Source organism: Plectropomus leopardus, chromosome 2 (assembly GCF_008729295.1).
Source record: "Plectropomus leopardus isolate mb chromosome 2, YSFRI_Pleo_2.0, whole genome shotgun sequence".
Classification (NCBI taxonomy): Eukaryota; Metazoa; Chordata; class Actinopteri; order Perciformes; family Serranidae; genus Plectropomus; species Plectropomus leopardus.
In genome coordinates this window covers 22,921,958-22,943,470 of record NC_056464.1, presented here as the reverse complement: position 1 = coordinate 22,943,470, position 21,513 = coordinate 22,921,958, and the positions used below count along the sequence as shown (strand labels likewise).

The following is a 21,513-nucleotide window of genomic DNA, read 5'->3' as shown; positions in this document are numbered from 1 at the left end:
CCATTGCTTACACATGGATATATGATCAAGCGCAATGTGTAGGAAGAGTGCTGCACTATTAGTTCCCTCGGGATGAATTAGATTGCAGTGAGCTACAGTATCACTAAACTTTTTTGTTTTTCTGATGTGCAGATAAACTCTGCAGAAACGCACGCATGACACCTGTTCAGGGCTCGTGCACGCTTGCCTTCCTTTAATTAGAATTTGCTAATGTGCTCATGTGGATAAACTATGGTTACGCTGTACTGTAGCTGTCCTGTGAGCTGAGTTGGAGCGCACCACTCTCTCCAGCGCACTGCTGGCGAATGCTCGCAAATTCAATGTGTCTTTTTCCCTTGTAAACTGAATGCAAAATTTCCCCTGTATAATTTAAAACCATGCCGACCTAACTCCGGAAACACGCTATTTTATCTGCTTCACACAGGTTCCCACATAGGTCAGTGCACAATTAATCCAATAAACAACTATCAAGATTGCGGCTAAATGTGATAGTGACAGCATATTATGGATCGGGGCAATTTGTGATGCTGATAAGGTGCGTGCCTATATAGTTGTGTAGCTTGCATATTAATTTCTCTTGTTTTGTACGATACACGAAGAATGTACAGTCGCATACAGGCTTGGTTAACACATTTGCGCATGCATCTAGTCTCAGCAGTAGGCACACAATAACTTTTTAGGAATAAATTATTCACCAGCAACCTCCGAAGAAGCACCGGATGTTGTTTGAAATCCTAAAGGATAATTTTTTTGATTTAATTATCAGCTTTTGTGTATGCTCAGGCGTTTTTACGCACAGAATCGTATCCAATACGTCTTGAGCGTCATGCTTGTATTGGTAAATTGCAGTGAGAATGGATGCCATAAAATAGTATTGTCATTTGAAGAAAACTACCACAAAATCAGTTTGCATCTTTCCTTTTTTTACATTTATATAGAGTCATGTTATTGATATTTCTGTTGTATGCCATGAGGCCTGCTGTAAAAGAGATCACTTTTCCACTGCTCCGCTCTCTCCATGTGGTGCTGACTATCTGCTTTACTGATAAAGGTTTTGCATTTAGACAAATATATAAAACCTGAAACATAGTCCAAGATTACAAGTCACAAGTAACAAGGCTAGTGTTTTTTTTTTCATGTGGTCAGGGAAAAACTTGTGTAAACATTTGGCAGAGCTCGAAGAAGGCATTATACCCGCAGCCATTCAAATAGGTTTGCTTGCCTTTGCAGCTGGAAGGAAGCCAGCAGGCAGTTAACATTTGCTGATGACAAAGTGAAACATTATAGCACAGTACAATATTTGAATTGTTAATCTCCCCTGTCCATACACACAGTCACCTGCATGTATACACGGACGACACACACTCTCACACCCACACTCACTTGCAGGGAGGTTTGAGTTACGATACATGAGACTACAGTCCCTAACCACGAACCTATAGTGCAAACATCAACCCTGTAACTCTAACATTAACTGATCCCAAGGCTGAATTTAAGCATAAACCATACATAAATTAGCCTGCAAATAAAGTGAGGTTTGGTAAAAAGGTTTATGTAATCTTTCTGTCCTTGTCATAATTGTAGCTCACACACCTCAGGCACAGGAGCTGCTGCAGATGTATATTCAAGATCACAATGAGACCCGGCTCTCTGACCAATGCCATGTCTCAGGTCTTGTAGCATTAACACAATGAACTTTACTAGCTATCATGATTCAGCGAGCGTAGAGGTTGCTGGCCCGCTATGAAGCAGGTTTGGGTTTCAAGGACAGAATCATATAACGTCATTACTAAAGTAACAGCTGTGACTAAGATGTAAAGTGACACATTATCTGCACTGCACTGCCACTACTATACATAACTGTTGAATAATGATACAGGAGCATCATGTGACATTTTGGCCGTACTTCATCCTTTATGGCGGTTTCGTTTTAGGAGCGGGATGGAGTTGACCCCCTGTAGTAGCACTATGTAAGCAGGTGTCAACTGGGAAGCTTCCAAAGATGATAAAAATATATATATATATTTTTTTCATATTTAACAGTCATTATGTGGTGAGTTGTAGCTATTGCATGCATGGTTTCAATGATATTTGTTAGAATATTTTGCAGAAAATTGTAAAGATGATTGTAAGGGACAGATTTGTGCTTTAAGTGGCATTTTGTTTAAGGCTCAAAACTCCCAATCAAGGCCTCCTTGAAACTGTACTTTACCATCATGTAAACTTTAAGCAGCCGGAATATTTATATAGCTTGTGTGAAACTCACCTATCTGACTATGCATTACTATACAGTATTACAAACCAGGAAGTGAGCATAACACTAAGTGGACAGTCCATATTTAAAAGCCCAGCCCTTCCTGTTCTGACAGCGTAAACTCAAACACATCTATTTCTGACAGTGACAAAGCTTTGCGAGAATGACTTTGGGTATGTGTGTGCATATACTTTTCTCTAAGTGTAGCTGCAACCTTAGTGGCAGCTAATGGGTTTCCAAATAAAGAATGTATAGAATACCTGAAGGAGTTAATAAATGAGGAACGTAAAGAATGTGTAAGCTGAACCTGGTTGGAACTGATGGGCCACATTCAGACTGATGATTGATTGATGCCTGCCAGGAATATAGATCACACTGACAGGACACGTCAATACCACAACTCCATGAATGCTCTTGACCTTTGAATTAAGGCAACGGTTTTCCGAAATTACACATGAAACGTCAACAAAATACAGCGTGTAACAATCCTGAATGTGTGAATCAAAAGATTTCTAATGTACTTTATGCTTTGATTTCCCTATTCAAACCAAAATCTGACTCATTGTCAAGACACAAAACGATGAGATTGTGTAAGATTAAATGCCATTGTGTCTCTCCGCATTTCATTGTAAATTCCTTGATAAAACAACCTGTGCATCCACATTTCAGAACAATGCAAAGAAAAACACATGAGAGAAGCATCGATTTGTATTTTTGTGAGTGTGTGTGTGCTATGAACCCCACGGCTCTGTTGCTCTTCTCAACTCCATCCAACTTGCATTGTCCTGCACTTGCACAATCACCGTGAGTCATCTTTACTTTTTTCGCCCAAGATTTCTCCTAATCTTTTTGAAGCCTCTCTGTATCTTTCTCGCTGAGTGGGAGGCTTGTTTGTTCAGCGTACACTCAGCTGTGTATACCAGCGCTGAAGGCCACTTCTTCGCAAATGCCTGTTTTAGCGAGAGACTATTTGTCAAATGCATTATGACTTGTGCATACCCCCAGGCAGAATCACTCCGGTGAAATGAAGTTGGATAGATTACTGTAGCTGTTCCACTTTCTCCTCATCCCTCTTCCCTCTAACAACACGGTGCCCAAGAGAGAGGCTCTCAAGTAATTATACTGTAGTTATTCTCTAGCTTTATAATCCAATGGTTTGCAGATGTTATTCTTTACATAGTTGCAGCCTGTTCCAAGTTACTGTATGTTATTTATACATGCTGAGGCCATTTTCACCGCAGTGCGGAGCAAACACTCTATTGATGCGCAGTTTGTGCAGCACTAGAAGTGATATCTCAATCAAAGCATTACTGTGTTTGACTATATGCGTACATGTACAGTGCATACCTAATTGCTTTTATACCTAGAGGCGAGATGTACGAAACATGTTTAACAAGATAACCCTTCTCATTTATACACTGATCCACGTTTTCCCAGGTGTTAAACTCTGTAATGCCTCATTGTACATAGTTATTTGAGTGCAAGTAACAAGCAGCTGACATTTGTCCACTCAAAGAGCAATGAGGCCAGCTTTTTGCAGAGCACATACTACCCCCTTTTCAAGTGGTCCACTCTATTTCCACCACTATCCAAATCACTGTATTAGTCATGGGATACTTCAAAGTATGGACAGGCGAAAATATTTTCCGTGTTGAATTCTCAGAATGTGTTTTTTTTCTTCCTCTCTTCAAAACATGACCGTAATAGAAACAGGAAAAAAAAGAGTTATTCCAGCAGTACCTCATTCTGTACACAGAAAAAAGTTAATTACATGGAGGCAAGCATTCTTGGGTCGACAGCGTGGACTTGGGGTTTTTCATTGTGCCCATTCATAACATTCTGCTGACTGGCCAGTCCGAGTTGCAATATCCCAACCGTTCTCACTGGGAAAATGTTAACCCATGCGTGGCTCTAATGCACACCAGAGGGGAAAAACGCAGGCTAAAGCAGCTGGAACTAGGAATACTCAAAGTGGCAAGTTTATTATTCTAATGCAGTTCCAGCCAGTCAACTGAGAGCAAATAAAAGATAACAAAAAAAATGAGTCATGGAATGAACATTTTTTTTTTTGTTTTTTTTGTATTACTTTGGGTTGTTTTTCCTTTTTTTTCTTTTGTTGAACCACTTCCTGGCACTATTCATAATCAAGTCTTTCTGTTTCCCCAGCTCTCCCCCTCTCTGTGTCTAACTTCTTCTCTCATTTACCTTCCCAGCAGCAATGTCAAAAGGTTATGGAGGGAAGCCGGATCGCCTGGGGCTGATTGTGTCTTTGAGTTAATGATAAGTAGCTACAGTGTTATTCTCTGGAGCAGTCGGGCTCAGATTGTGTTCTGTGCGCAGACTATTACAGTAGGAGAAAACGGCGCTATTTAGGACTTTCTTTTTCTGATCACTTGTTTAAAAAACAACAGGAAAATAAAGTACAGTGCGTTGAGTGCATTTTGAATAGAGTCATATCGATAGTTGCATACAGAACTTCACCTTCCTTGTAATCGGTTTATATTTATCTAACTACATTACAACATAGGAGAAAACCTCACCACAGCAATGATACTGTAGTTTTTTTTTTGATTCCTTGTTTTAAAACACAAAATAGGAAAATACAGTGCATTATGTTGAGCGCATTTTTGAATGGAATAAAAAGGATAAATTGTGGATAGTTGCCTTTGGAGCATCACCATGCTTGTATCCTTTTCATATTTATTCACTTACGTTTCAGCATGGGAGAAAACCCCACATTGGTTCTACTACATCAGTGATACTGCATTATATTTTTTGATCACTTGTTTTAAAACATAAGCAAGGGAAATACAACACATTATGTGAAGTACATTTTTTACAGAAACACAGATAAATTGCAGATAGTTGCATACAGAACTTCATATTTTTTGTAATATGTTTTTTTCACCTATGTCACAATATAGGAGAACTGTGCACATTGGTGCCCTTCAATCAATGAGCACATTTTAAATGGAATCAGATAGATAAATTGTGGATAGTTGCAGACAGAGCTTCACCTTTCTTATATTGATTTACCTACATGACAACATGGGAGAAAAAACCCTACATTGTTGATACCACATCAATGATACTGTAGTTTCTATTCTGCAGCTACACCTGCATAGGATTTCCTGGGGTATTTGAGGACGGCAATTGACTGTTTAGTGAACAGGCGAGAGGATGCAGCACTGTCCACAACAGGGATTTACCACCGTGGACTTCAGTTTAACCTACAGGATAGTGAAGGTGACAAAGCCTCAACCAGACTCTGCAGCACTCCCGTTGCTCGGCTCTGTACTTTATAATCTAGACCAGACATGACTCAGAGCTACTAGAGGTGTTAAGAGGGTCATAAGTCATGTATGGCTGAAAATAGATAGTATAGTTTATCCTGCCTGGTTAGCTACTTAATCACCTAGGTCCATAGAAACAGGCTATTTATGTCGGTGATTGATTGTATTAACTGCCAAGTATTCAGTCATGACAGTGCATTTTTTAAAAACTCTTCCTGATGTACTTTTGTGATAAACTACAGCTATCCAAATAATTTCTGTGCAGCTATCACATCGCAGTCTATCAGCCAGAGAGTTGGTTTATTACAAGACTCCTTTTGAGGTGAGACTGATAGGAGTAGTTTTCAGGTTCAGTGACATGCGTAGCAAACTGTAACACATTGCGAAACACAGCGACATCACAAGATGTCAGAGTAATTTCAATTTTGACATTGGACGCGAGTCGAAAGTGGCCGCGGCCCGGCTCCTGCACCTCATTAAATCACATTAACCCTAATTATCGTCACTGCCCCTTGAAACCCAAATACTACAGTCAGGCTTGACTCCTGGCTCTTTAGCTGGATGTTGTGTGAGTGTTTCATCCCCTCGGACTTGCGTTAAGGAGTCCAATGTGCCACTTTAAACTGTCTTCACCTCAGAAGGCCACAGTAGCTCCAGCCTAGCCTGTCTGTCTGCCCCCACCACCACCACCCAGTTTCCTGGTGCTGTTTTATATTCAGTTCTTGATTGGTTGGGGGATGGGGTTGTGGAATAGCATTTGAGAGGTTAGCTGGTTTGTGCAGGGAGGGGGGGGAGTAGATTTGGGGTGTGTGTGTGTAAAGAGAGAGAGAGAGAGAGAGAGAGAAAGGGCTGTAGATGGAGTTAAAATGGAGAGAGATTTTTAGGGGTGCTTTATTTTTCAGCTCGCCCTTGAGTCTGTAATGTCATTCAACGATGTGGAAACCAAAATGAGCCTTGCCACCAGATGTGTTCCAGTCCAGATAGCGACTTGAAAGACAGACGTTTATTGTTTTAGTGCATTTGGTGTGGTTCAAACCCAAACTGCATGAAATGCTGATTGATGGATTTCACTAATGAATGTGTGTGTGTAAGTGAGAGAGAAGGAGAGAAAGAGAGAGAGACATCTGCTTCATGTGATTTATTTAACCACTTCTGTGCTTTGCTCTACGCTCTGCTCGGGAAACTGAGTGTATTTCACTGTGCTACAGCAGCATTTCAAAGCGGATTCATTTTCTTTCTATCAGGGCACAAATAGGCAATAATACAACCCTTTCAGTAATGTTTCCCTTTGATATCTACAGAACATGGCCTTGATATTTCTACGAAGTATACGCACTTAAAAAATACTATAAAACAGGCTTTAGTAGAGATAAGTATGGTAAACACATCACTACGTTGTTGCATAGGAGGCTCTGTTGTTTTTAAATAACAATAAGTACAGGATACACCTTCTCACTGTAATTGTTCAAAGAAAATGTTAATAAAAAATAAGTTATAAAAAAAAATAACAATAAGTCAATATTAACACTCAAACTGCTGTGACCTTCTATTATGTACACTAACTGTATCTTTTGGTTCACCAGGGGCAACAACCAAACTTGTTGTTGATGCTGACATTTAGCATCATCCACATGCATGTGGTTTAGACTGTGGGTCAGGAAGTGCGCAGGTCGGTCTGTCTTGCAACAGTTTCAGCATCCCTGCTGTGAACCGCGTGTCCTGAATTATTATACACTAACCGTTTTGGTGTTCCTATTGTTTTATGGTTGAGGTGTCTGCACTGCCAGCGCAGATGCAACAAGGACAAAAGATTTTCGGTATGTGTCGAAACGCAGCAATTCCCCGAGCAGGAAGGCTGATCTTCATTAGGATAATTGCTTCATTTCATTCATAAACAAATAGGCCACAAAGTGATTATTTTAGATGCCGGAGATTATGAGTGCAGTTATTGGCCTTGGCAGATTTGTGTAAAGCAGGCTTTGGTACATAAATTAGCGTAATCATTGTATGAGAAAACAATATCAGTGTTTAACATAAGCACAGACGGAGCTCATCATCTCTGACTTTCACACTCACTGCTCTGCAAAGATCTCACAGTTCACCCAACAGTTTGTTTTTTATTTCATCTTGCTAAAAACGATGTGTTACAGCCTATGTTTTTTTTTTAATGATTTTTTTTTTCAGTAAAGGTTTTACGTGACATGGTATGAGACAGACTGCCATTTAGTCAATTAGCAGGAAATGAAACACTAAGGAGAGGAAGGGGTTAAGGAGAGGGGGGTGAGGGGAGTTTTGGGCATGTTGACAGATCAGAGTGGGGGCGTTTTGACAAATTTACTTTACAGATAAGATCTACCTTGATTTTTATGTTGTTAGGAGAGACAGTGTTTCTATTAACCTTAAAAGGGACCTGTTGTACTTTTCCATATTTTCTCTCATATAAATAATGTTAAAATGTTGGAAATTCATAGGAAACATGGCCAGAGTTTCAAATAATGAGGTTAGCGTGTGTCAAATGAATCCCTGTGAGCAAAAACCTGGCTTCAGACCTATATATTCTGTTTTAGGGCCATGCTAAACTCAGAATTACATGTGTCAAATTGAATTTAGTTGCTCAAAACTCATATTTGACTACTGTTTTTTTTTTTTTTAATACAGAGTTTGAACATGGTTCTGTAGAACATTAAGGGTGACAGTCAAGTTCACGTAATACAGTAGGCTAAACAAGTAGGCCTAAAGTTAGTCCTCAGAGCTGCGGCGGGCTAACTATAGTAGCAACAGTTTACAAATTTTTATGTGACACTTAAAACCAAACAAAAGCCAGAGAATGTATCAGATAAAGTTGATGTGAGCTGTACTGACTAAAAGCAAAGAGCCATCACTCTGTAGCTCTAAAGTTAACTGATTGACATGTAGCCTTCACTGCTACCTGTAGCTACATGCTAACATCAGGGAAACTTGTAATCTTGGTTACCTATATTTATCTTTTCTGGCCAATTTCAGATCATATGTCAGGTTGTTAAAATTTTGGTTTAGCTTTGATTTGGATTTTTTTTAAGGTGAAAAGCTACCCAGCTGGCCACAATTTTTTTAGATGTTGACATTTGGCTGCATATAGGTTGTGATGTTGGGTGACCAAAAATTCAATGTTATTTGGTGTAGATGTCGTTTCTATTTTGTTGGTTTCAAGTTGTGAAACCCAATGTTTGCAAACCGTAAACGCCCACACAACATGAAAATTTCATGTTGTCAGCATTTAAAATATTATCAACCAGATTGTTATTGCAAACAAAATTTAACATCCATTCAATATAGGATAACCTATATATAGGACTCAATGTCTGTATGACGTTGTACCGCTCTTGTTATTCCCTGGCTGAAATGACAGTGCAGAGACACTGAGATGCGGAAGACTGGGAAACGCTGACCAATCAGAGCAGACTGGGCTTTTTCCGGAGAGGGGCTTAAAGAGACAGCAGCTAAACCAGAGTGATTCAGACAGAGAGCGAATACAGATGTTCCAGCACAGAGAGTGTGAGGAAAAAAAAGTGTTTTGTCTATCAAAGCATGTAAACATGTTCAAAACTAAAATAAAATATGATCTTGAAAATGAGCATGATAGGTTCCCTTTAAGTAAGACACACATTGAAGTGTAACTTTTTTAGCTTTCATCCCTCCCACTGTTGACTCAGTCCTTGTCGTATAAAGGGTTTGTTGTATTAAATGGTAGACTGACAGCTGATCCAGTCACAGGTTATAAAGTTTTAGATTATATGAGAGGCACCGGGAATTTGCCTGTCAGAGCTGCAACATGGTGTGCGGTTTATTTTGTTGGCATTTCAATCCCCTGGCTCTGCTTCTGATGGGCGTTTCCTCAGAGAAGGTCAGCTAGGATGATCCAACAGATTCTGTAGGATAAATGTATAAAAACACTGATAAACATAGCGTCCGTGCCGTCTAAGAATGCAGCTGTCGGGTGTATTAAGAGGGGTTCGCAACATGGGCAAACATGAACAGTTGTCTTAGCTTCCTGAGGCATGTCCTGTGCAAATAGAACTGGAGATGGCTGGTTCAGGCCTACACTCCGAGACCACGGACCGACTGAGTACACTCAGAGACATACACTCTCTCACAGGTAGACACACACACACATGCAGATGTAGGCATGTCCACACTCGCACAGCATAAATAAACACAAGTGCACGTGTGTGAGCACACAGACCACTGCAATCATGATGTTGTGGAGCGACAGCCTGACCTGCTGCTGTGTTGATTACTGTACTTCATAGTATGAATGTTTTAGTATTAACAGTTCAACACATTACATAAACTGTGAGTGTGATCACAGCTGAAGTTCTGGAAAGGTTGATGGTTGATACATGTGTATGAGATTAATAAGACCTAAAAAGGCCTATGTTTTATTTCTTGGATTTTTCTGGTTTTACACATCTAGTTGCTTCCTTTTCTAACTGTCAGGGTGCCTTTACAAGCCCTGCTCTTTCAACACGCTTACAAAAAAAATACATGTGTGAATAACCTCACTGCAGGGTAACTTTATTAATAAGGCCTGAGACATTGTAGACATTGAAAATATACCCTTACTCAAGTAAAAACTTGAAAGTAGTGCCACTTGTGAAATAGAAAGGCCCAATCCTAAAACACTCGTTACACCCACAATTTGGCCCTTACCCCTTTGTTTTGCGTGTTCACGTGTTAGGGTAGGATGTCCCAATTCTTGTTGGAATAAAGGGGTAGTGTGTTGTGTGAGGCCTACATGACCCTCCAAACATAACTTTTTCAGAGGCATGCTCCAAAATGAGCGTTATGAGAAATCATTAGCAAGATGGCTGTGGAAGCAACTAAAGAAACCTATAAATATTTTTCTTTGTTAATAATATTATCAGCATATTATCTTAGTTTAATGCTGTTCCTATCTATTATTGTCTTTTTCTTTAAGCATAACAAAAGGCATTGCTAGTATGCCAATATCTGGCTAACTAGCTATCTAGTTAGCAAATATCCCAACAACTGCAAAACGATGCCTTTAGCAAGAGACACCACAGCAGACAACTGCATATTTGCAATATCCGGCAACTCATGTTGGGTCTGTTTACGCAAATGTCACCATGTTGTTTCAGGGTCTTGGAGGGTTGTCCCACTTCATAGGGGAAGTTTTCTACCACTACCCCTTGTTACTCTGCTCAAAGATGCAGGGTGGCACTTGAAAACAAAGGGTAGGAGTAAAAACATGACAGTGGATTGGGCCCAAATGTCAATAGATCATGGCTGAGTTACTTCAGGACTGCACAGGAAGTTAGTTAGCTGGTTAGGCCACCGAGGATTGGTCCTCTGCCGAGTGCAGTTTGTCTCTGAGCTGCTCTGAGCCAAGTGTGCGTGTGTGTGAGTGACTCCCCTCCCTATCACTTCAAACCCACAGTCCCCCCAGGCCCCTTTTTTGCCTCAGTCTAGTAAACCACCTCTGGCACTTTTGGGCTTTTGTTCATAATATTTTCACTGTAGCTTTGCTTTAGTTTCCAGGAATTCCATTCGCTGTGTGTTGATAGTCAGTTTTTGCTACGCCAAGATAACAACGTCAAATAAGAGCACTTAATCTTATAGAAGAGCTGCACCCTGTACTTAAATGTAGGTGTAATTGCATATCTCGTCTTCTCTGCCTATCAGTGCTGAACCTGTTTTGGTGTTGCTGTCATTCAGTTTCTATTAACATCAACACAAACACAGAGTAATGCTTCAATAATGTGTAAGCGGGAGCTTGAATAACATTAACATTTTCAAGAATTATGACTTTTATCCTTTTTTTTATTGATTATGGATGTACAGTAGCTGCTTCAGGTCTGTTTTAGGTCTCTGTATGCTGATTGGTATGTGAATTGAAGCTAGCTGAAAGCAAGTGTGTTCACTGTGCAAACACAGCATTGCTGGCACTCCTGGTTTCACTTAATCTTTGACACAAAGGCACTGGCATGTGGCTGGGCTCTCACACAGATTCAGTGACACAGAGAGGGAGAGAGAGAAAGAGAGAGAGGGAGGGAGTAAGTAAATAGTGGGATAATTGCTCAAAAGATTTCACATTTTAAAGCATTTATATTTGTTTATTTTTTCTCTTTTTATTCCCATCTAGACAGGAAGATTACGTTTTTTCTGTAGGCCTTGAACATCACACTCAGTTATTAAGATTTCCTGAAGCAAACATCGTCTGACTGATACCATGCCTGCTACTTTGGCCACCTCAGGATCTCATTCTGGGTTGTAGTATATGCAGAGGTCCACACTACTGCCATTTTTGATGGATGATTTATTTGCCTGCCATCCTATAATTAACCACTGGGTAGATGGGAGGACCTCTCTGAGATTATAGTTTGTCTTCGCAGTAAAAAAAAAAAAAAAAAAGGCCCGAGACACTTTAAACGATTTGGCAGTAAGCTCTTTTAAAGGATCTTTTGATGTTTTATCAAGCACTGAAACATTAATTGAAAATGTATTCATCATATCTCTGCAGTGATGGAAATGGTGAAGCAGAAACATTTTAAAATGTAAAACATTTATTCCCAAACAGTCATGTTATCTGGAGTTGTGTTCTTAATTACCGCCTTTCTGCTTGTTTATACTAAAATGTTACCTCTTGGCACCGAAGACTGTTGTTTGCAAAAGTTTGATATCTTTCAGATGCAGAGGCTTTGCATTCAGATATATATGAATATTTTCACATCAAAAGAATTGTTTCTGTGTGGGTTTTTTTGGACATGGCTCGAGGCTACAAGAATGAATCCAAAATGAAAAGCGGTGACCTCTCATCAGACTTTGACAGGATTCTGCTGACACCAGTCATGGGTAATCACCAGCTTCTTGGCAGGAGGAAGGCGTTAGCTCTTTCTAGATACACACCACCTAATATTCTTTTAATTGACTTCAGAGAAACTGTATCAAGACGTGCTGATGAAGTTACAAATTGGCTAAAGCTGCTCATTCTGAGAGCCAGATCTCCTTGTTCCTTTAGGTTTGGTTTGTTGTACTTTCTACAGCTCCGCACAATGACGAGGGTGGAAGAGTGGAAGATTTCAATTACTCCAAGAAAGTCAAGGAGGTTGTTGAAGTTTGAGAAATACAACACAGGCTGGTTGCTATGTGGAGATTGCGCCCATTTGGAATGTAATTAAATTGGTTTGGCTGCTTGCCAGTGAAAAAAATGCATTCCCTTTTTTCTCATCTCAAATGAAAATGTATAGAGTGTTTTGCTGAAAAATACCTGGAGGGAACAGTAGGCTGTTGAATATTTGTAATACAGCTTGCACAGTGCAGTTGAAATGAGTTTTGAGATGAGTTATCCATTGTGGTTTCCCCTTTGACATTTCAAAGGTATGCAGCTTTTGAACCATGGATTTACTGTAATCTATTTTTTTCTATTATTGATGTGTGGTTGAGTTATAAACTGTAAATTGGCTTCTCCACCATTTCACTGACTGTGCCATATCAGAAACCACGAGGCCACTGTGCAGAAACAGGCTTTGTAATAATGTTTATATATAGTCACATGCAACCCCCAGTTGTTGGTTGCAAGCTACATATGAAACTGTACAAGACCGCTGTTTACCATATAGAGTGTGTGAATCTTTCACCAGCTACTCAACAGCACAAAGCAACCAATGCATACAGAGACATGCGACAGACCAGCCGCTCTAATTTGAAAGTAATGATCAACTGAATTATTCGCGGATGCAGATACAGATACACGTGAAAATAAACATTAGAAGGTGAAAGTATCGTTGTGGCTGCCGCAGAAAGGAGAGACAAAGGTATAAATCTGCTGCTGTAAGTCTGCAAATGTTCTTTCATATGCTTGGGAGAATTTAAAGGGACAGTTCACCCCCAAATCAAAATTACGTACTTCTCTTACCTGTAGTGCTATTTATCTATCCACATCATTCTGTGAGTGGCCTCGTGTTGGAGAATTCGGCTGTCTGCCCTCTCTCCAATATAACAGAACTAGGTGACACTCGGCTCGTGGTGCTCAAAGCATTACAAAATGCATTTGAAAAACTAAACAGTAATGTCTCTTTATAGAAATCATGAACCCATTACTCAAGATAATCCACAGACCTTGTTGTGAACAGTTTCATGTAGATAAGTCATACTCAATTGTTTTTTTTTCTGTACTTTTAACCTTAATAAACTGCTGGATTGCATATAAAAAGTATTAAAATAGAGTGTTTACTAAAAAAAAAGTGCTAGGGTGCATCCCCCCATCTCTGGAAAGAGGTCTGGGCTAAGCCATGGTGTCCTCAAATCTTGGAAACACTTTTGCACACACCTGACCTGCGTCGGGCTGTTGCAATTGGATTTGCCTCTTAGCAAAGATGAGTGAGGACAAAAATGTCAAAAGGCTGAAAACATAGAATTTATGTTTTAGAAATACTGATAAATATTAAAAATTTTGTTTAGCTGAGTATCCCTGTTGTAGGGATTATTTTCTTTCAGCTGACTGAAAATTGTATCACTGTGCAGAGGGAAGCATCTCTTCATGCACAAGAGGCTCGTGCTTGTGACAGTGTGAGATGTAAACCTAAATGGCGTCCTCGATTGAGCTATAACATTAGTTAGCTCAGTGTTGCTAGGTGAGTTAGCAGCAGATGCACACTTAGGGCTGTGATACGATTGGCAGCTGTAGTTGGGTAGAAAGAAAATAGTTCCTACATGAACTGTTCAAAACAAGGTCTGTGGATTATTTTGAGAAACCGGGTCATGATTTATGGAATGAGACTATTGGTGTTGAGTTTTTTCATATGTATTTTTTGATGCGTTGAGCATCCATTCATTATATTAAAGAGAAAGCAGACATCTCTACGACTGATACTCAAACTCTCTGCATCTCACACCATAATAATCTAGATAGATAAATAGCACTACGGGTTAGAGGGAAACAAATGAATTTTTGACTTTGGGGTGAGCTGTCCCTTAAAGAAGAGACTAGTCTACAGTTTAGTTTACATTTGACGTTTGTTCTTGGAACGATGAAACTGTTTAAAGCCTGAAACAAAAGTCAGCGTTTTCACAAAGTAATGATCAAAAAATGACTAATAGATGAAAAGATAGTGTTCGGAAAGCGTGTTATCACGCTCTTCCTTTTTGCCTCGTAAGGAGCAACAGTAATTGACATTTGAGGTTGTTTTGGCGCTCACAAAGTACAAAGTGATCTTCCTCTTATTCGAATGACCTCAGAGCGGTATGAACCACAAAAAAGAAAACAAATGCTTTCAGATTTGCGTTAGATTCTTTGGACACTGTACTGTTTGCATTCAAGAAAACCTCAATGGTTTCATTTTGAACATTTTTAAGGCCAAATAATAACAGCAATTTCTGACCAGTCATAACAGTGTGAAAACGCCCCAACAATTGTAATGTTAGAGAAAATGGAGAGAGAGTGAGAGAGAAAGAGGAACCAGCAGATAAATTCTGAACCATAAATGTGAGCTGTGAGAGTGTTGTGTGTTTGTTGTGGTGTATTAAAAAAAATCCAGCTGCCTCTGATCCACTGTTGCCTGATCTGCAAATGGATCGAGCTGCCCAGCCGAGCCGTTCTTACAAAATCAGCCTGGCATGGCGTTATAATAGCTTTTCCTTGTACGTGTCCTGTCAAATCAACTTAGCCTCTTCGGGTGCTATTTTAGTGTTAGTCACACAGTCGATAGAGGAAACTACAAGTCTTGTGTGTCGCCTCTCGTCCCCGGAAAGCACAAGGAAATATACTTGTATGTCCAACGCCTTAATGTTTTCATTACACCCATGACATTTTTCGAAAGTGTACTTTGAAACCAGATCCATGGGGCGAGGGAGAGAGGTGTTGAGATGATGAGCTAATTAGCGAGGTCTAACACTATCCTGCTAATGGCTGTTTGCTGGTTTGCGGCTGCTGCTGCAGCATGTGTGTGTGCATGCTCACGCTTCATGGTTGATTTTTAGTTGGAGGCTTAATCCAAACATGCACATGACAAAGCCTGCTAAGTGAATCAAAAAGCTGTGTATCAGTGGAAACAAGGCTCCTCAGTCTCCTCAATGGAACTGCAAAGATAGAGCGGACGGGCACAGACGCATGCCAATACACCTTCAGGTCATTGATTGTGTGCCATAATGCTTTCATGTGCCTCTCCTGCCTATGTCGAAAGTAAAATCATATCTCAATAAGGCGTAGGATTTTTTCTTATGTTGTCTTCTGTGTGTGTGCCTTGCCAGATACTTTGATGTGAGAAGATGTGAGTGTGTATGTGTGTGAACCCAGACTAAGGGATACGCTGTTAAGCTGTAAAATGATGTAGGTTTCTAACTATTACAGCCCTGTACTTGTGCAAGGAACTAGAAAACAAACATCCGACAGAGAGGAAGAGGAGATGGAGAGATAGAGCTTTATCTGGCAGACAGAGAAAGAGGCCTGATGAGCAAATTCTGCAAACTTACAGGCAAAAAAAATAATTAAAGAATAGATGTATACCACACATTCGCATCGACACATGCACACAAAGCAAAGCAAGAGTCCTCCTTCCATGGCGTGCATGTGCTGACAGAACACCAGCTCTCACTTTCACTTGTGTTCATGCACCTGCTCACACTCACTGTTACTTTCATGACAGCAGAGTGAACGTCGTCCAAAATCAAACATCCGTGTGATCACACAGTAATGATCAACACGTTCCCACAACTTAACGGCAAAGTACGCTCTTTGATCAATACTTGCCAAAAATTTGAGCAGTTAAAGCCATTTATCAAGCAAAAACATTCATTGCCTCTCAAATGCAGGACTTCCTCAGTTTTATATTATTGACAACTCAGTATCTTAATATCTTGATTTTGGACAGTTAGTTGGACAAAACAAGCAATATAAAGTGGTTTGTCAACTTGTGATGAGCATTTCCACTGTTTATCAATCATCAGTAATATTAATCTACAGATTAATCAATTGCAAAAGTCCTAAAAGAGACTAAGGGACTATGTGTTGGGGGACAAGATGCAAACAATCCATCTAGGGATTGATCCACTGGTAGCGATCTGAGATTTTTTTTCTGTTTTGAGTACCTTGTTTTTTAACGTAAGAGGTAAAGAACCCAAAGGTGATAAAGTAGCCTACAGTACAATTATTTTAAAAAATTTCGAAATTAAATTTACAGATCAATGACTGTATTATGATGAACACAGTTACTGTGATATATAATGACATATACTATGATAGGAGATTTTGGACATAACGGCCATCCCCACATCTATTCATCCTGTTCTTAATTCTTTCTCTTCTTTGATGAAATGACATGAAATAAAAGAGTCCTTTCCTTCTAGTCTGGCACTCCATTGACACAATGAGCTTTAGTGCTAAATTTCTAAATTTCGCTTTCTTTTAAAAGGTGGGGAACTTTAAATTTTCTAAAAAATGTCGGTCTCCCTCTGGTCTCCTCAGGTAGCTCTGCTCCCCTTTAACGTGGTTAACTTGTGTTAGCACCACTAGCCATGCTGAGACTGCTAATTTTGCTAAAAGAGTTAACAGCAATACCATTTTAGCTAACAATGCTAAAAAAAAAAAAAATAAAAAAAAGATTTGCAGCTCAAAACTGGTGACATGGGGGGAGACTGGATTGAGGGAACAATGTTTCCACAGCAATTCTGTTGAGTTGCATGTTGTTACTAGCATCAGCGTTGCCACAAGCTAGCTCCTACCAGACAAAGGTGATGTACAAAGCAGTAACTGAAGAGTAGAAAAATTTACTGATAGACCAACATGTGTCACCTATCAGTTATCTGATCAACTGTTACCTGCTAACTTCTCTAGATAAAATGATCATTGAAGTTTATAGAGGACATCCTTCTGATTTTATGTGTCAGAGGTAGAGTGCCCAGATGGTGCTTTTCTGAAGGCCAACCCGGAAACTAACGTTGCCCTGCTCTATCGTCAAAAAGCCTATGAGATTTTTCCATTGGATTTTGGGTCATTTCAGAAAAAAGCTCTGTGGCAAACAAATGTTTATGATAGTTTTGTTCAGCAGGACAATATCTAAGATAAAATGAAAATCACTTTCAGGATTTTTGAAGCTTAAACACAATCACTAGAAGCAAAAAGCTATTGCTAGGCTAAAATGAACTACATGACAGACGCATCATTACCACTACGAGGCTGCAAAGCCGTGTCCGGTGCGAGGTGGCGTCATGATGTTCTGAAGTCTCATTTAGCCACTTGTTTAGCCACTTAAAAGCTTCAAAGTTTGTGCATGGGGTACTTACTAACGTATTTTATGTCGTAAAACAAAATGTGAAAGTCTCCTCAGCTTTTGTTAACCACAGACCTTATCTGAGGCTTCTAACCAAAAACCCATTTTAAAAAAGACATTGACTTTGAGATGAGGGAACCGGAGATGCTGAAATGCTAACAAGTTTTCGTGTTTTTGGACTCATTACTGGGATACTCTATTGTGGTCTGGACCACAAAGGTTTCTCATGGAGTGTGAATCAGCGATGGAAAAAAAATATGCAAAGATGTAGATACGGAGAGGTAATCCATGAATCAGTGCTTGACCTTTCAGCAACACTTCCAGCTTTTCTCACATTACAATAACACTTCAGCTTTTCCCTTTACTTTAAAGACACCGTGCTCTTTCTGCTGCGGGGTCAGGGCTCGGTATGTCAGTTTCAATCTGTAGTAACTGGTGCAGCTTGGTTGTTCACTATGCATTCTTGACATCCCTTTATGATTAAATTAGATTTTCTGTAGTCATTCAGGCTTTGTTTAGTGTCTTTGGCAACTATTATTGCTAAGCCGCACAAACAAACCCAAGCAACAAAGGAGCACGAGGGGTAAGCAGGTTTCGCGTACGACACTGAGGTGACGGATGAGCTAATTGGGGATTAACAGTTAATAACTGGAAGAGGTGAGATGAGTGCTGAGCCCCTCTCTGTGCTGACGTCTGCTGTAATATTTCTTTTTTTCCTGGTTCTGCTCACCCCTGTTTCTCACCTGCCATGCTGTTATTTCAATCTCCCTGGATTCTCATCCTCTTGGTCTCACTCTGTTGGGTTTCTCTTCTCTCCTTTCTCTAACCCTCTTTTTTATTCGCGCTCTCTCGGGCTGATTCTCATCAGCCTGTATTAGTTGCAAATGCAGAACTAAGTGGCTGTGACAACATTCTCAGATGCTCCAGCTGCCACAGATTTATTGAGTTATTAAAGTAATGTACTGTGATTAAAAATGCTAATTTTCCCTAAATCGTACGCCAGCTTACATCGTGTTTTTTTTTTTTTTTTTTTTTTCAGAAGCTGATTTAATTACATGGAAAATGAAACAAGGGCCGATGATTCAATCTTTGCAGCCAATTGCCTCTCCACACAAAAATGAATTACCTCATGATACAGAATTATTGTTTGGGCTACAGAAAGTGAAATGACAGTGGCGCTCTTTTAGATTGCTGCACAAATGCTTACATTTGAACCGTACATATATTAGGTTTGCCTCAATTTAGTTTGCATGTCATCTCAGCAATCTTACCTCAGGCCATAATCTGGAATTGAGGCTTTAAACTGAGCGTTAAAAAATCCTTTAAAATCATTATCTTGCTGCTAAAGTAAGCCACTCAATACATGTTGTGTAGTTCCGGTTTTACATTTAAAGCATGGATTTTAAATAACGAGAGAGAAAGTTTCCCTTCTCAATATTATTATGAATTGTGTCCTCGTCTATTCTGAATAATTTCCTTTCCCCTGGGGGATTTTTTCACCGTGTATTCCTTGGCTCATTTTGGCCCCTCATTATGCATTCATGTATTCGTTTATATAATGCGAAACACTGCAGCTTCATTGGACAAATCTGAGTCATTTTGGACAGCATTGTGTATGATACATGAATGTTAACTTTGATTTTAAAAAAAACTTCTACTTTAAGCAGGAAGTTTCTCCTGCTGCATTTTGCAGAATATGCAAGCCCCCCTTTTGAACATCACTGGATTGAATCATTGAGCAAAAAAAAATTAATTCTCATTTGAGTAATGAGATAGAACTTTTTTCCCTTGATCACTTGATCTTTGCGGGGCACTGCTGCTGAGCAGCAGATAGCAGCATGCCGCACCGTTATTCCAGCCCCCTTCGAAAATCTCTGCAAGATTACCAGAACAGCTTCAGATATAGTTTGGATCCCTTCCAGATTTCTCAATGTACTGTAACAGATCCTCACCAGTATCAGCACCACTTTACAGCCATACCTCCTCTCAAATAAGGTCCTATAGGTGAACATGTGAAATATCCGTGACCATGTCAGATGTCTTTTTCACCCTCCTCTGGTAAGGATTGACTCATGTGGAGTACAGCGGAGAGTGAGCGTCTCCGGCCTTCCAGATGTCCTAGACATAACAGAGGCTTGTCAGCTCTGTGGCTGGGCTCTAAATGGGTCACTCTCCTTGATATCACACAGCTCCTTCACAATGACCCCACTGTTCTCCTGATATTACAGCACACCAGGTGGCTCACTATGAAAGTCAGACAAATGTGGGCTGCATGTGTTTGTGAGCAGTCGGAAAAACACATGGACATGCACACATGCGGCTGCAGAGTTGTATAAAAACAGTTTTAATACACCGCCAAAATACAGGCCCTGTAAGAGAGCTTATAGAAATAGCTCACAGCTCTGAAAAAAAAAGAAATGGATTTTTCTATCACTACACGATTTCAGATATCTCATGACAAAAACCTTTGATATGGGGAAAATGCATTTTTCATTGATCCGCTTTTCACCTCTTCCAGAGCAGTTTATGCAAGGCTGTATGTAACATAACATGCTATAGGGAGCTCTGCAGAGACGAGTAGGAGGGTAGTAACAAAAAAAAAAAAGAGAGAGAGGGGGCGGGTGGATGGCAGTTCAGTGATTTCTGATTTATGGTTTGATTACAGTCTTTCCATCCTGCTGAAGACTGGCTATATTTGCCTGCATCACGTGAACTTTTTCTCACATGGCCTAGCGGTGCAGCAAGCTCTGTCTCGCTCTGCTCCTCGTCAAAACGAAACATTTTGCACGTACACACGCTGGTAGGATGGCATTCACACACATATGCACAAATACACACTGATTGAGAGATAAAATGGAGAATGGCTCTTTTTAGTCAGCTGAGCAGTCTCCCCTCCAGCAGCCTGGCAACCATTCAATACCATTTACCTCCTACTGGGAAATAATATTGATATTCATAAATGTACCCAGTAAAAGGGAGAAAAGAAAAAGCGATACAATAGACAGTGTGATTCAAGCACAGGTGTCAGCCTCCTTGGGTTCACAATATCGCACTCATCTGAATGAACATCAGCACATTTATTGCTTCAAATATGAATGAGAAGAAGAACTCTATTTATTTAGAATGTCAATGCCACTGTTTTGTAAGAAAAGTAACCATGAAAATTTAGACAATGGAGCTTTTTTTTATTTTCACCTGTAGCTGGCTGGATATTCTCCACTGAGAGCCGCATTCCATTAATAATCTTGGAGTGATCAGACCTTGGCGAGAAAGAAACACTGTAGCAAACCATGCTCCCTTTATGTGCCATTAGTGTTTTTAACCAGCATCGATCCACCTGCATTTAAACCATGTTGGTGTATGAATAGGATGAAAGCTGCAGTGGAAGAGCCAGTCACTGATATCATGTCTCCCAAGGCTTTCATTAAACTGCCATTCATTCATTCTCCTCCTCAGGCCTCCTTAGGCCTCTTACTTTGAATTCTCTAACTGCACTTTCTACATCAGCAACTCGCGGGGCCTTGTGAGTGAAGTGGTACATTCAAGTTCAGCTCGTCACTCAGGCTGGGTATAAAACACGTCAGTGAAGTGGAGAACTAGTTCAGAACTAGTTGAGAACGGGACAGTTCAAGCTGTCAAAATGAGACTTTCCACCCCCGCAAAAAGACATCAAAGACATTTACTGTTAGATTGCGACCTC

At 40.0% G+C, this 21,513-nt stretch overlaps 2 protein-coding genes across 5 annotated transcripts in view; one reads left to right on the top strand and one right to left on the bottom strand.

Annotated features, from left to right (window-relative positions):
• tox2 (TOX high mobility group box family member 2) overlaps positions 1-21,513 on the top strand; it is a 143,852-nt gene that overhangs the window by 19,907 nt on the left and 102,432 nt on the right. The window lies entirely within an intron of this gene.
• The window catches only part of st7l (suppression of tumorigenicity 7 like), a 93,082-nt gene that overhangs the window by 63,248 nt on the left and 8,321 nt on the right, over positions 1-21,513 (bottom strand). The gene's annotated exons all lie outside the window — the stretch shown is intronic.